Source organism: Mesoplodon mirus (assembly GCF_964341445.2).
Source record: "Mesoplodon mirus genome assembly, chromosome: 2".
NCBI lineage: Eukaryota > Metazoa > Chordata > Mammalia > Artiodactyla > Ziphiidae > Mesoplodon > Mesoplodon mirus.
In genome coordinates this window covers 62,290,370-62,302,816 of record NC_138977.1, presented here as the reverse complement: position 1 = coordinate 62,302,816, position 12,447 = coordinate 62,290,370, and the positions used below count along the sequence as shown (strand labels likewise).

General features: G+C 46.9%; 1 protein-coding gene across 1 annotated transcript in view; it reads right to left on the bottom strand.

The window, feature by feature from the left end:
- The window catches only part of KAT6B (lysine acetyltransferase 6B), a 182,327-nt gene extending 171,104 nt beyond the window's left edge, over positions 1-11,223 (bottom strand). Inside the window, 2 exon segments of the mRNA XM_082606337.1 lie at positions 86-155; positions 11,201-11,223. The gene's annotated coding sequence lies outside the window, so the exon portion shown is untranslated.
- Between the last annotated feature and the right edge of the window lie 1,224 nt (positions 11,224-12,447).

Sequence of the window (12,447 nt, the reverse complement as noted above, 5' to 3'; positions counted from 1 at the left end):
AAGAATTGTTCATCTCCATTACCAACACATTTCAACAAGACTGACATTTTATATCTTAAAAATATAATAAAACAAGGGAAAATACCAGAATTGGAACTCCAAGTGTTTTAACAGTCCATGACAAAAAAGAAGATTGTCCAGATCTTCAGGCAAATCTGCCAAAAGAAAAAAATGTAAATGTTAATTTGGGCATTAAAGACATCCTTAAAATTCAGCAACCATCTATGGATCTCCTCAACTATTCAATCCAAACAGCTGCAGTGACTTTACTGGTATACTATGTTTGGTGGTATGTTAGCTCTTTCATACCACTAAAGGGTATTTAAGAACACGGAATTCAGGACAGGACATGAAGCCCCACAGCGAGTACCTAAAGAAGTAAACTTTCACTCTTCTTTAAGGCCAGACCTGTTCTCCAAATTTTAAAAAATCAGGTTTGTGATGGAGTCTAAAAAAGAATTCCATCATTAAAAAAAAAAAAAAAAATCCCACTATTACTCAAATAGCCAGGCAGGTATAACATTTTGTCTGGAGGAAAAAAAAAGTCTAACACTGTTTAAAGGTCAATATTAACTTTCCCAGGCAACATTCACTATTTGTCCCAAAAGTCACCTGGCATCTAGGTACTGACTGAACTATCAAGATACGGCCAATAACTGCACCTAAGAGAAGGATGCACCATTTTCCACAATAGTAAGTATGTGCTGGTACAGGTCACATTTCAGGACAGTAGTGATCATTTTTACTTCAAAGGCAAAAAATAAATGTAAAAAAACACTGTGAATAGCTGCACTTTGATAGTGTACAAAACAACCAAGCAACCTTGGATCCCCTTTCTCCCTTCCCGCAGCCACAGACACACACCCCACTCCTCAATTTAATATCAAAATTAGCTCTCATCTGACACCAACCAACAGAGTTAACTAGGCAGAAACAGATGTAACTCAGCAGCTCTTTGCTACAAGCCGAATCAGTGTTAAAAACATACACACACACAGAGCTAGGAGAGGAACAAAATCCGAAGTCTCTTATCTGCAGCCAATTCTCAACTAAACACATGTATATTATCCACTTTGTATATTATCCACTGCAAATTTTTAAATCTTAGGCTGGTTTGTTTCTGACATCCCACTGGCCCCACTGTAAATTGGTATATGCTAAGAGAATAGATTGAAAACCAATTTAATTTTAGTCTAAGCAGTATCTAACTAGAAAGACAAATCTAAGGAAAAATATGCATAATTCATTTAAAAGGCAAATAGAAATGTTTCTCCCCCTGATTCAGAATTATCCATACCACTTCTCTTTTCCAGAGCCCTAGGATTTGTTTCATACGGAGACAGCATATTCTATTACAAGTACAACCCTAAAAACCATTATTCTCTTTTCATTTTTTCCTATAAAAACTTGAAAGTTGGACTAAAAGCCTATCAAAATGAGAATAAGTCATTCCAAATTAATTCTGGGGACTCATGCTACATCAAAATTAAATTATTCTATTTTCTAAGGTTTTGAATCATTTTATTTTTAACTACAAAATAACATCAGTAAATTATATGGTTGTATCATACAGTCTTATAGTAAAACACTATTTACATCACTCATTACACATTATTCTAAACAGATCTAGAGAAATGCTTAGTCCAACACTGAGCTTTTGGCTTCATTAGTATTATATAAATATCAACACTATTCAGAAATACACATGTCAGCAATAAGAAGAGTCAAAATATCCTGGATCATAAATAATATGTGAAGCCTCCTCTAAGCTTTTGCTAAAGCTGTGTGTTGTTTCAAAATCAATGTCATAACACTCAAGTCATGAGACTGTGGATGAGCCAATAACAGTGGTAGAAAAAAAATAAAGATTAATAGTAGAGTTTACTCTTTTGTCATCCTAAGTTTCACTTGCTAACAGTTATTTTTAGCTCTCTCGCTTTTATAGGCCCCTGGATTTTTTCATAGCCTGCTATGTAATTGAGTGAGGATCCACAAATCTTAACAATATCTTCTGAAACAGAACATACACTGCTTAAGGGAAGGGACCTTAACTTTTCTTCTGTAACCACCCAACACAGAGCATTAGCACAGATGCTCCAAACAGCATCCTCAGTGAACAGATTTTATCTGCTGTCTGACAACAATCAGATACATCTATACGGTGATACTGGCTAACTTTCAAGTCCTGGATGCATCTATTTCCCTTAAAATTGATGCTCAAGGCCCAAAACATGTGAATTGGGAGGTGAGGTTATAAATACTAATCAAAGAACAACCAACAAATATTTAGTGAGATGTTGTTCTGTGAGTACAGCCCTATGGTAGATGCTGTGGGTATAAGAAGTGATTAAGCACCATTTGGTGGTTCCTCAAAAATTTAAACATAAAATTACCATATGACCCCACAATTCCACTTCTAGGTATACACCCCAAAGAACTGAAAACAGGTACTCAAATAAGTACACGTACACTCATGTTCATGACAGCACTATTCACAATAGCCAAAAAATGGAAAAAAGCCAATGTCCATCAACAGATGAATGGATGAAGAAAATGTGATATATCCATACACTGGAATATTATTCAGTGATAATAAGAAATGAAGCAGTGATACATGCTACAACATGGATGAACCTCAAAAATATGTTGTGAAAGAAGCCAGACACAAAAGGTTACATATCATAATAATCCCATTTATGGGAAACATCCAGAACAGATAAAGCTATAAACAGAACATAGATTGGTGGGGCCTGGGCAGGGATGGGGGAAGTGGTTAGGATAAAACTGCTTAATGGGTAAGGGATGGGGGAAGTGGTTAGGAAAAAACTGCTTAATGGGTAAGGGATTTTATTTTGTAATGATGACAATGTTTTGAAACTACATAGAGGTGGTGGTCACACAACACTGTGAATATACTAAATGTCACTGAATTGTTCACTTTAAAATGGTTAGTTTTGGGCTTCCCTGGTGGCACAGTGGTTAAGAATCTGCGTGCCAATGCAGGGGACACGGGTTCGAGCCCTGGTCCGGGAAGATCCCACATGCCACAGAGCAACTAAGCCTGTGCGCCAAAACTACTGAGCCTGCAAGCCACAACTACTGAGCCCATGCACCACAACTACTGAAGCCTGCACACCTAGAGCCCGAGCTCCGCAACAAGAGAAGCCACTGTAATGAGAAGCCCGCGCAGAACAACGAAGAGTAGCTCCCTCTTGCTGCAAGTAGAGAAAGCCCACGCGCAGCAACGAAGACCCAATGCAGCCAAAAATAAATAAATAAAGCAAATTGATTAAAATAAATAATAAATAAAATAAAATGGTTAGTTTTATGTTGTGTGAATTTCACCCCAAATTATTTTTTTAAAAGAAATAAAGCACTAAACTATAATAATAACAACCATTGTCCGACACCTACTGTGGACCTGGCACTTTACATAGATTATCAGTAAACCTTAAAATAACCCTGTAAGGTAGCTCTGTTGCCCGCATTTTGCGAAAGAAAAACTGATTCCTGAAGGTCAAGACCTCAGACCACTAAGTCATGAAAGATTTTAATTCAGATGCTAAAACCTAAACACTTTCCTGTCTCTCCATTGGTTTTCAGACTAGGCTCCTTGGATCTCTTGTGAGAAAGTGCCTTGGGTATGGGCACCACCTGTAGGTGCCCTTGTGGGTCAAACACTAGGGCCACCATAATCCTTTGCACCAAACAAAGATGTCTACCTTAACTATTCTATGTATAATGGGCTTCTCCATAAGATTCACTTCAAAGAAAGGGTTCCGCTGAATACAGAAGGAAAAATGTCTGAAAACATTTTTGTGTTTGTGACTATTCCTTGTTGACTGTGGATGGGTAGAACATCCCTTGGACAGAGAGGACTTAAACTGGACCTTGAAAGACAAGGTAGAAATTGGACAACTGCCTAGCCTCTCCACCCCAATTCAAATCCTTTGTGGCCCAGTGCAAACAGACACCTTCTCAGAAGCCCTACATCCCTAACAGGAAGCTTTTAGCTTTCTTGTTATTTGGCATTCATTTTCCACTTTGTATTTTGCTTACTCATACACAGACCTCGTCTCCCCTACTAGACTGTACAATTCTTTTTTTGAGTAGTGGTTGTTTTTTTTTTAAGAAATGGCTTTTATTTATTTATTTATGGCTGTGTTGAGTCCCCGTTTCCGCCCGAGGGCTTTCTCTAGCTGCGGCAAGCGGGTGCCACCCTTCATCGCGGTGCCCAGGCCTCTCACTATCGCAGCCTCTCCTGTTGCAGAGTACAGGCTCCAGATGCACAGGCTCAGTAGTTGTGGCTCACGGGCCCAGCTGCTCTGCAACATGTGGGATCCTCCCAGACCAGGGCTCGAACCCGTGTCCCCTGCATTGGCAGGCAGACTCTCAACCACTGCGCCACCAGGGAAGCCTTAGACTGTACAATTCTTAAGAACAGGACTCATGTTTGATTCATCTTGGCGTGCCCCAAGACTTCCCAGGACCACAACTTAACATAAGAGGGGCTCAATGCCTATCTGTTAAATGAATGCATCAGTAAATGAAAGAAGGGAATCTAGGAGAAGGCACAGAGCTAAGAATGAGCTGTCAGACCAAAGGGATACCTAATCCATGTGCATGCCTGGAGTGGGGATGTGTTGAAGAGGAATAAGAAATAAAGTTGGCTGTGCCAAAAGCCAGGCTGAGGCGTGTGAACATGACAGATGAAGTAACAGAAAGCCACTGCAGAAGTAGGGACACAATAAGGTATAGTGGAGTGCAAGCACACACACACATGCACACACATACAAATTTGTTGAACGTTTGAATAATTCTGGCAATGGTATCCATCCAGTATAGGCTGGAGGGAAGTATGACTGAAGGAACAAACAAAAGCAACCAGTATTTCCTCTCTCCACATATCAATCGTGTTCAACTTATATTTATGAGCCTAACTCAGCAGCAAGCCCAGAGTAGGCACTCCATAAATGTTAGCTGAATTGAATATTTAATTCCCCATCTTTTTAGAATAATACTAAGTTCTTTCTCACTACTCATTAACATAGAGAGTTTTCAATTCATAAGCTAATAATGTTTTCCAAGGATTTCTAAGAGGCTAAATCACCATGAAAATTATCATTTCAACTAATACATATTAGATTAATTGGAAGTTTAATTTTTCATGTCATGCGCTCCTAGTTGACAATATCCTTGTTATGTCATTAAACTATAATTGTGTAAATCTGCTTCAACAAACAATAACTGAACCATCAATAAACTATTATGGCTTCCATAATCCCTAGCAAAGATTAATTTCAACATCATCATCATAAATTAGTAGAGACATGTCCCAAATCTCCTGGTGAAGCCCATGAGTTACGTTTGTATAGTCATCCCTGCATTTAAGTGCTCAACAGTTTCAGTCTCTAAACTTTAATCACACTGTTAGGAAACTCACAGGAAATTTGATCCCTTGTAAAACAGAGGATTTTAGAGACAAGATGAAAAGTCATGTGAAGTCATCAGGCCTTTGGAGCCAGGGTACACTGATTAGTAATGATGATATTATAAGTAAGCACTTTCACTTAAGAAATAATCAACTAAATTTAGAGTATCTTTTTTGGCGTTTTAAAATTGCTATTCAGGGCCTCCCTGGTGGCGCAGTGGTTGAGAGTCCGCCTGCCGATGCAGGGGATACGGGTTCGTGCCCCGGTCTGGGAGGATCCCATATGCCGCGGAGCGGCTGGGCCCGTGAGCCATGGCCGCTGGGCCTGCGCATCCGGAGCCTGTGCTCCGCAACGGGAGAGGCCACAACAGTGAGAGGCCCGCATACCGCAAAAAAAAAAAAAAAAAAAAAAAAAAAAATAAAAGGAACACATGTACATACAGACATTTGAATACAATTTCAAGGGCTTACAGAACCTCTACTGCCCATCCAAGGACCTCTTAAGGTCCACGCACTACTCTACCTATTTTAACATACACAGAGAGGTCAACAGTTTTATCCAGTTTCACAATAATTATCTCTATGAGTGCTTAAAGTAGGACATATTACATTAAAAGAAAGTTATTCTCATCGGTTTTGGATCTTATCAAACAGGCTTGTGTTAACAAGGTGATGTGCTATGATGGGATGGATCTAGAGAGTTCAGGAATCAAGTCCCCACCTTGTCAGCTACCTAAACTGTGGGATATTGAACATGTTACTGAATCAATCTAAGTCTCAGTTTTCCCGCTTGTAAAAATGAGAAAAATGTACAGTTTTGCAGAACTGTAAAGAGGAATAATTGAGATAACAAATATGAAAGAACCAAGGATGGTGGCAGACACATAGCAGGAACACAATAAAATGCTAGCTCATAAAAGGAAAAAGGGCAATACAGTCTCAGCTGGAGACCTGTAAAATCTAACCTGGCTGAACTTCTGTCTATATGACCATTTTCTCCTATGAGACAGGGGAAGTCAGCACGTGGCTCTCAGTTATAGTTGCAGACAAGTAAAAATTCAAGACAGAGAACAGAAGAAAGTGAAGAAAAGCAAAAATTGATTTGTAATGGCGAGGATGGGGTCAAAAGAGTGCATTTGACTCATAATCATACATCTTTTAAGGTCAGTAAAGCTTTTAGAATACTGATAGGAGAATATCTACTTAACCTGAGGGTAGGAAAAGAGTCTTAAAACAAGACACAAAAAACACTAACCAAGGCTTCCCTGGTGGCGCAGTGGTTGAGAGTCCGCCTCCCGATGCAGGGAACACGGGTTCGTGCCCCGGTCCGGGAGGATCCCACATGCCGCGGAGCGGCTGGGCCCGTGAGCCATGGCCGCTGAGCCTGCGCGTCCGGAGCCTGTGCTCCGCAACGGGAGAGGCCACAACAGTGTGAGGCCCGCGTACCATAAAGAGAGTGAAAAGGCAAGCCAGAGAATGGAGGAAGGCATTTGCAACACACACACAGGACAAAGAATTTGTATCCAGAGTAAATAACTTCTAAATAGCAATGAAAGATACAAGGACCAATTTACAAAGGCGGGTGGGGGTGGGGGTGGGGGTGGGGGTGGGGGTGGGGGTGGGGGCCGACTTAAACAGGAACTTTACAAAGGAGGAAATCCAGGTAGCATATGAAAAGCTGTTCAACCTCCTTACTAATCAAGTAAATGCAAAGTTTACCAGATTGGCTAAATTGAAAAAACTAAGTTGGGGAGGATGAGAAGCCAGGGATCGCATATATATATATATATATATATATATATATATATATATATATATATATATATATATATATGAGATAATATACTGGAGGGAGTATAACGTGGTACGACACTTTGGAAAACAGTCTGACTGGTACCTAGTAAAGTTGAAGACAAGCATACCCCGTGACTAGGGCAACCATACAGCTCATCATCCAAATCCAGACACTGCTGAGAATTAAAGGTGCTATACTACTAATTACACTAGGACAACAGGCATAAACCAGCATAAACGGTCACGCTGCCTGTGAACCAGCAGCTCCATTCCTAGCTGTACACCTCAGAGAGACTGTGCACGTGCGCAACAGATGATGGATATGGGAACACTCACAGCAGCTTAGTTCACAATTTCCCAATACTAGAAACAACTCAAATAGCCAGCAAGAGTGGAATGGATGATACAAAAATTGTGGAAGATTGTGGGAGTCCTAAAGAAAGGTACTTAAAGGTGCTTTGTAAATGCAAATTAAAGCATTACAGGGAAGAAATATCCCTTCCTCGCACTTCTCCCATCCACTAGTCATTTACTGTTCTATAAGCAAAGATGGATCACTACAGCTCACACATCCCTGCTTTCATAAAACAATTCCTTTTCTCTCGCTTGACAAAAATTCAGGCATCCGTATACACGGTATGCACGAAAACTGAAACTATTGTGTCAAGAACTATCTAAGAGACTGAAAAGTCACCTGTGAGGAACCCTGGCATTTAGTAAAGCTATATCGGTTGGCTACGTCTTTTAACTGGTATTCGAAAGTCCATGAAAGTTTCTGAAGTACATTAACATTATTTATGGAACTTTCTCAACTACCTTCCAATACTCACCCTATTTTACCTTTCATTCCTGTTATGACTTACATCTGGCAAGTAGTGCAGAGAGAAACATTTGGTGTAACGGCAATGACATAATATCCACTCTACTCAGAGGCCTGGGTTTGGCTGGTAGGCAAAATTTCAACGGACCGTGTCATTACCACCAGCCAGTCATTCTCCTAAGTTCCTTTTTTAATGTTAAAACCTTCCTCTGCCTCTATCTTTTCTTCTGCTTTTTTTCTTTAATCATCACTTCACCTTCTCAACCTTCAACCCTAAGTATAAGTTCTCAGGTAAGAATCTTATCCTTTACTGAAACATGCATTATGCTTTCCGTCTTAAAAACATGAAAAAAAAAACCTGCCCCAATTCATTTTGATAAATGTGTTAAGAATTTATGAATAAAAAAAAAGAATGGAGGGCTTCCCTGGTGGTGCAGTGGTTAAGAACCCGCCTGCCAATGCAAGGGACACGGGTTCAAGCCCTGGTCCGGGAAGATCCCACATGCCGCGGAGCACCTAAGCCCGTGCGCCACAACTACTGAGCCTGCGCTCCAGGACCTTGAGCCACAACTAATGAGCCTGCGTGCCACAACTACTGAAGCCCGCGCGCCTAGAGCCCGTGCTCCACAACAAGAGAAGTCACCACGATGAGAAGCCCGCGTACCACAACAAAGAGCAGCCCCCGCTCCAAGCAACTAACGAAAGCCCGAGTGCAGCAACGAATACCCAATGCAGCCAAAAATAAATACATACATAAATAAATAAATTGATTAAAAAAAAAAAGAATGGAGTGTTTTACTTCAGGGCTATCCCAGAAAATCTAGGGTACACAAGACAGGAAGAATGTACTTCACTCATAGTCATACAAAACAAACAAGCCAACAAACACACACCTTTTTTGGAGTACCACATAACTATCCCAACATTCCCATTATCTACTCCCACCTCCTGTCCCTATATGGAAAAGTCTTCATATACTCTTTCTCTTTACCTTGAATTTCTGGGCACCTCCACCCCCAACTTCTTTCATTGGTTCTCTTTTCCTATTTTCCACGTTTGTAATCTAACCCCCCCTCTGCCTTTGCCCCTTGTCTCACACCACTCCCTGCACTCACCTCAGACCAAAGTACTTACAAATTCAAAACTACACAATGCCCTTTCCCGAGGTAGTACACAGGGAGCCTCCTTCTGAGACAGACACCCTGTTCCCCCTTTCCTGACCCCAGCTCAAGTTACACCCAAGAAATCCAGCCTATCAAACAACCCTATATCCCAAACTAACACCTTTGCTGCCCCATCCTCACTCTGGGTGCAGTCTAAATCACATTGACCCAGCCCCACCCATCTTTCTTCACACCTGTCACCCGTTCCAATCCCCTGACCCCATGAGATTTTCTGCTAGATATATTTTGCATATATCTAAGTTCTAAGTAGCCTCACTTCACATTTAAGTCTGCTGTGCTGTCTTACCTTTCAGAGACTCCCAAGAATATCGGTCCCATCCCTCCATGTTTTTTTTAATGCTTCCTATTCCCCAAAGCTAGCAAACCTTCCTATTCCAACATTCCGATTCACCCACATACCTCCTTCCCACCACAGTAACTGTACCTGTTTCTCAGTTTCCCCAATACTTCCTCCAATCCAATATCTACTCTGCATCGCTTTCTCAACACTACTCCACATCTACCACACCCAAATCCATTCTTACTCTGCCCCCAGATAACTGCAATCTCACCCTTCTGCACCATTTCACCTGCCCCTCGGTCCCCCTTCCACATATCCAATTTTGCACTCTTCCCACTCTCCACTCTGCACCTGCCTGCACACCTCCAGTTTCCCCTCCCATCCACCCCCTCACTGGGAGTGTACTTCCCAGACGCTCACTGGCCCCCCCACCGTCCCTACTGGGTCTCTCCCACTCAGAAAACCCCTCCAAACCCCCGCCTTCCGACCACCCGAGCCCCGCCCCCACCCCGTGTCGCCCCGCCCCCTCCACCCTCAAGCCCCGCCCCTTGCCCTGGAGGCCCCGGTGAGGGGCGGGGCCTGTCCCTCCTCCCCCTTCCCCCGCCCCCTACCGTCACGCTCAGGGGCAGCCTGACCCCGAGCGGCCCTGCGGTGACCCTCGCGCAGAGGCCTGTGGGAGGGGCGTCACAAGCCCCCGATTTCCCCCCCCCGCCCGCTCCCCTCCCGCCCAGTCTCCTCCCCCTGGGAACGCGCGGGGTGGGTGACAGACCTGGCCGCGCGCTACCGCCACCGCACCTGCCGGGGGCGCTGCCGCTGCTTGAGAAAGAAGCCGCGGCTGCCGCCTGGAGGAGGTGCCGTCGCCTCCGCCACCGCTGCCGCCGCCGCCAGGGGTAGGAGCTAAGCCGCCGCCATTTTGTGTCCCCCTGTTGTTGTCGTTGACATGAATCCGACATGACACTGATTACAGCCCAATGGAGTCTCATTAAACCCGAGCCGCGGCCCCGCCCCGGCGCTGCTCCATTGGGCTAGACCGCAGACACTTAGGGCCACCCGTTGGCCTAAGGGTCTGTCCGTCACCCACACAGTAACCACTCTGCAGCCCATTGGGGTAGGATCCTGCCGGTCATCTCGCCTCCGCATAGCCACACCCCTCGACCCATCAGCCCCCCCTCCGGTACCACCCCGGGGGAGGGTCCACTGCCAGTACCAATCAACAGACCTCTGGGCCCGCCTCTTGTGGGCACCTATTGGTCTAGCCCTTTTTCTCTCTCCCAGACACCGCGCCACCTCCACTTCCACCTACCCGCCCCTTCTACCTCTAGAAATGGATTGGGTCTACTCGCAGGAGAGGCACTTGGCCTTATTGGCTGCAGACAACGCCAATCAGAGGACCTATTCCCTCTCCCCTCCCCCACAACCCCAAAGCCCCTAGCCCGCAGCTAAAGTTTGTGTGAGAGCTGATCGCTGGCGGCGGCCGCAGGATTTAGGGGTGGGCGCGGGCGGGCGCGCGCGGGCGGGCACGCGAAGTTAAAATTCGAGGTTCTCAGTCGCCAGCTCCTGCGGTGGAGCGCGCGGACGGGTGCGCCTCCTGGAGCGTTCCATCCCGCCCCCTCCTCCACCCTCTCCCGTCCCGTCCCGGGCGACTACTCGCCCGCCCCCTGGCTCGCATCCTTACCCCCACGCACCCCTACCCTGCAAGCCTCAGGCCGGGTGCTGGCAGTACGATGTAGCTGCACCCTCCTCGCCATCCCATGCCGAGGGGGAGCAAGCCCTTACCCGCCGGGCGTGCACCCCCCCGGCTGCACACTCGCCAGTGTCTGCAAGCACGTGCACCGTTCGCCGCTGCCTCCAGCCACCCCGGTCCCCGGCTAACCTCGCCTGCAGCCCGGCCAATCGCTTGCTGCCCTTTGTTGCTGCAGCCCGGGTCTCCCCGCTGCCTTCCTCAGCCTCCGCCTCGTCCTTTGCCAGCCGCCCGGGTCCGCAGCGCCGCGCTCCCCCCGCCCGGGACCCACCGCCGCCGCCTCCTTCTCCTCCTCCGCCTCCTCCTCCTCGGCTCCGGGCTGCAGCGCACAGAGCCCGAGGCAGCGCCGCCCAGCCCCGCTCCCCCCGCGCCGCCAGCTAGCCCGCCCGGCCCGGCCGGGGGCGCAGCCTGGACCCCGCCCGCCCCAGTCCCCGCCCCGGGGGTACCTGCCTCCGCCCTGGGGGGCTCCGCTTGCCGCCCTCGGGGGAGGGCGGGGATGCCGGTGTCCGCGGGAGGATGGGGACGCCTGGGCCGTTTGGGGCGGGGAGTGTGCCCGCCAGGGCTGGGACTGAGAGGTGCGGTCCTCGCCAACGCGCCCCCCCTCCCGCCGCTGTGGGCCCCAAACTTCGTCCTCCGCCCGGGCCTTGTACCCTCGGGCGATCGCGGCAGTTTTGGGGTGGGGGATGCCTCAGGAGCTGTGTCTACCCTGATCAGGAGGAAGAGGGAGCAGTGACATTCAGCGACTGCGGACAGGGCACGGCGGCGGCATCCTTGGGTGGGAGTGGGGATGTCACACGCGGGCTGGAGGGGGAAGCTGCCCCTCAAGATGCCCTCTCCCGGCCTGCGAGGAGCTGGAGAGCTCTAAGCTGCGTTCTCAGTGCTTTCTTGGGCGGTGTAGCCGGATGGCAGAGGGGCTGGGGGGCGGCGGGAGACGGCTGGGGGGCCCTTCCCCCTCTCCTCTAGCCAGCGCTAGAAGGAAGGCTGATGGCGAAGTTCGGTTTTCCAGGCTTCCCCTGGGCCCCCCGAGTTCCTGAGGCCCACAAGAGGGAGGCTGGGGACTCCTCTGGCCGCCCAGGCGAGGCCACTCTGACGCTGCCCACATGCCTCCCATCGCCCTCCAGACTGTGAAGAGAGAGTCCCTCGTTCTTCCCGGAGATGGGTGGGATGCTGGCAGGGGAAACCTCTGAAAATAGAAAA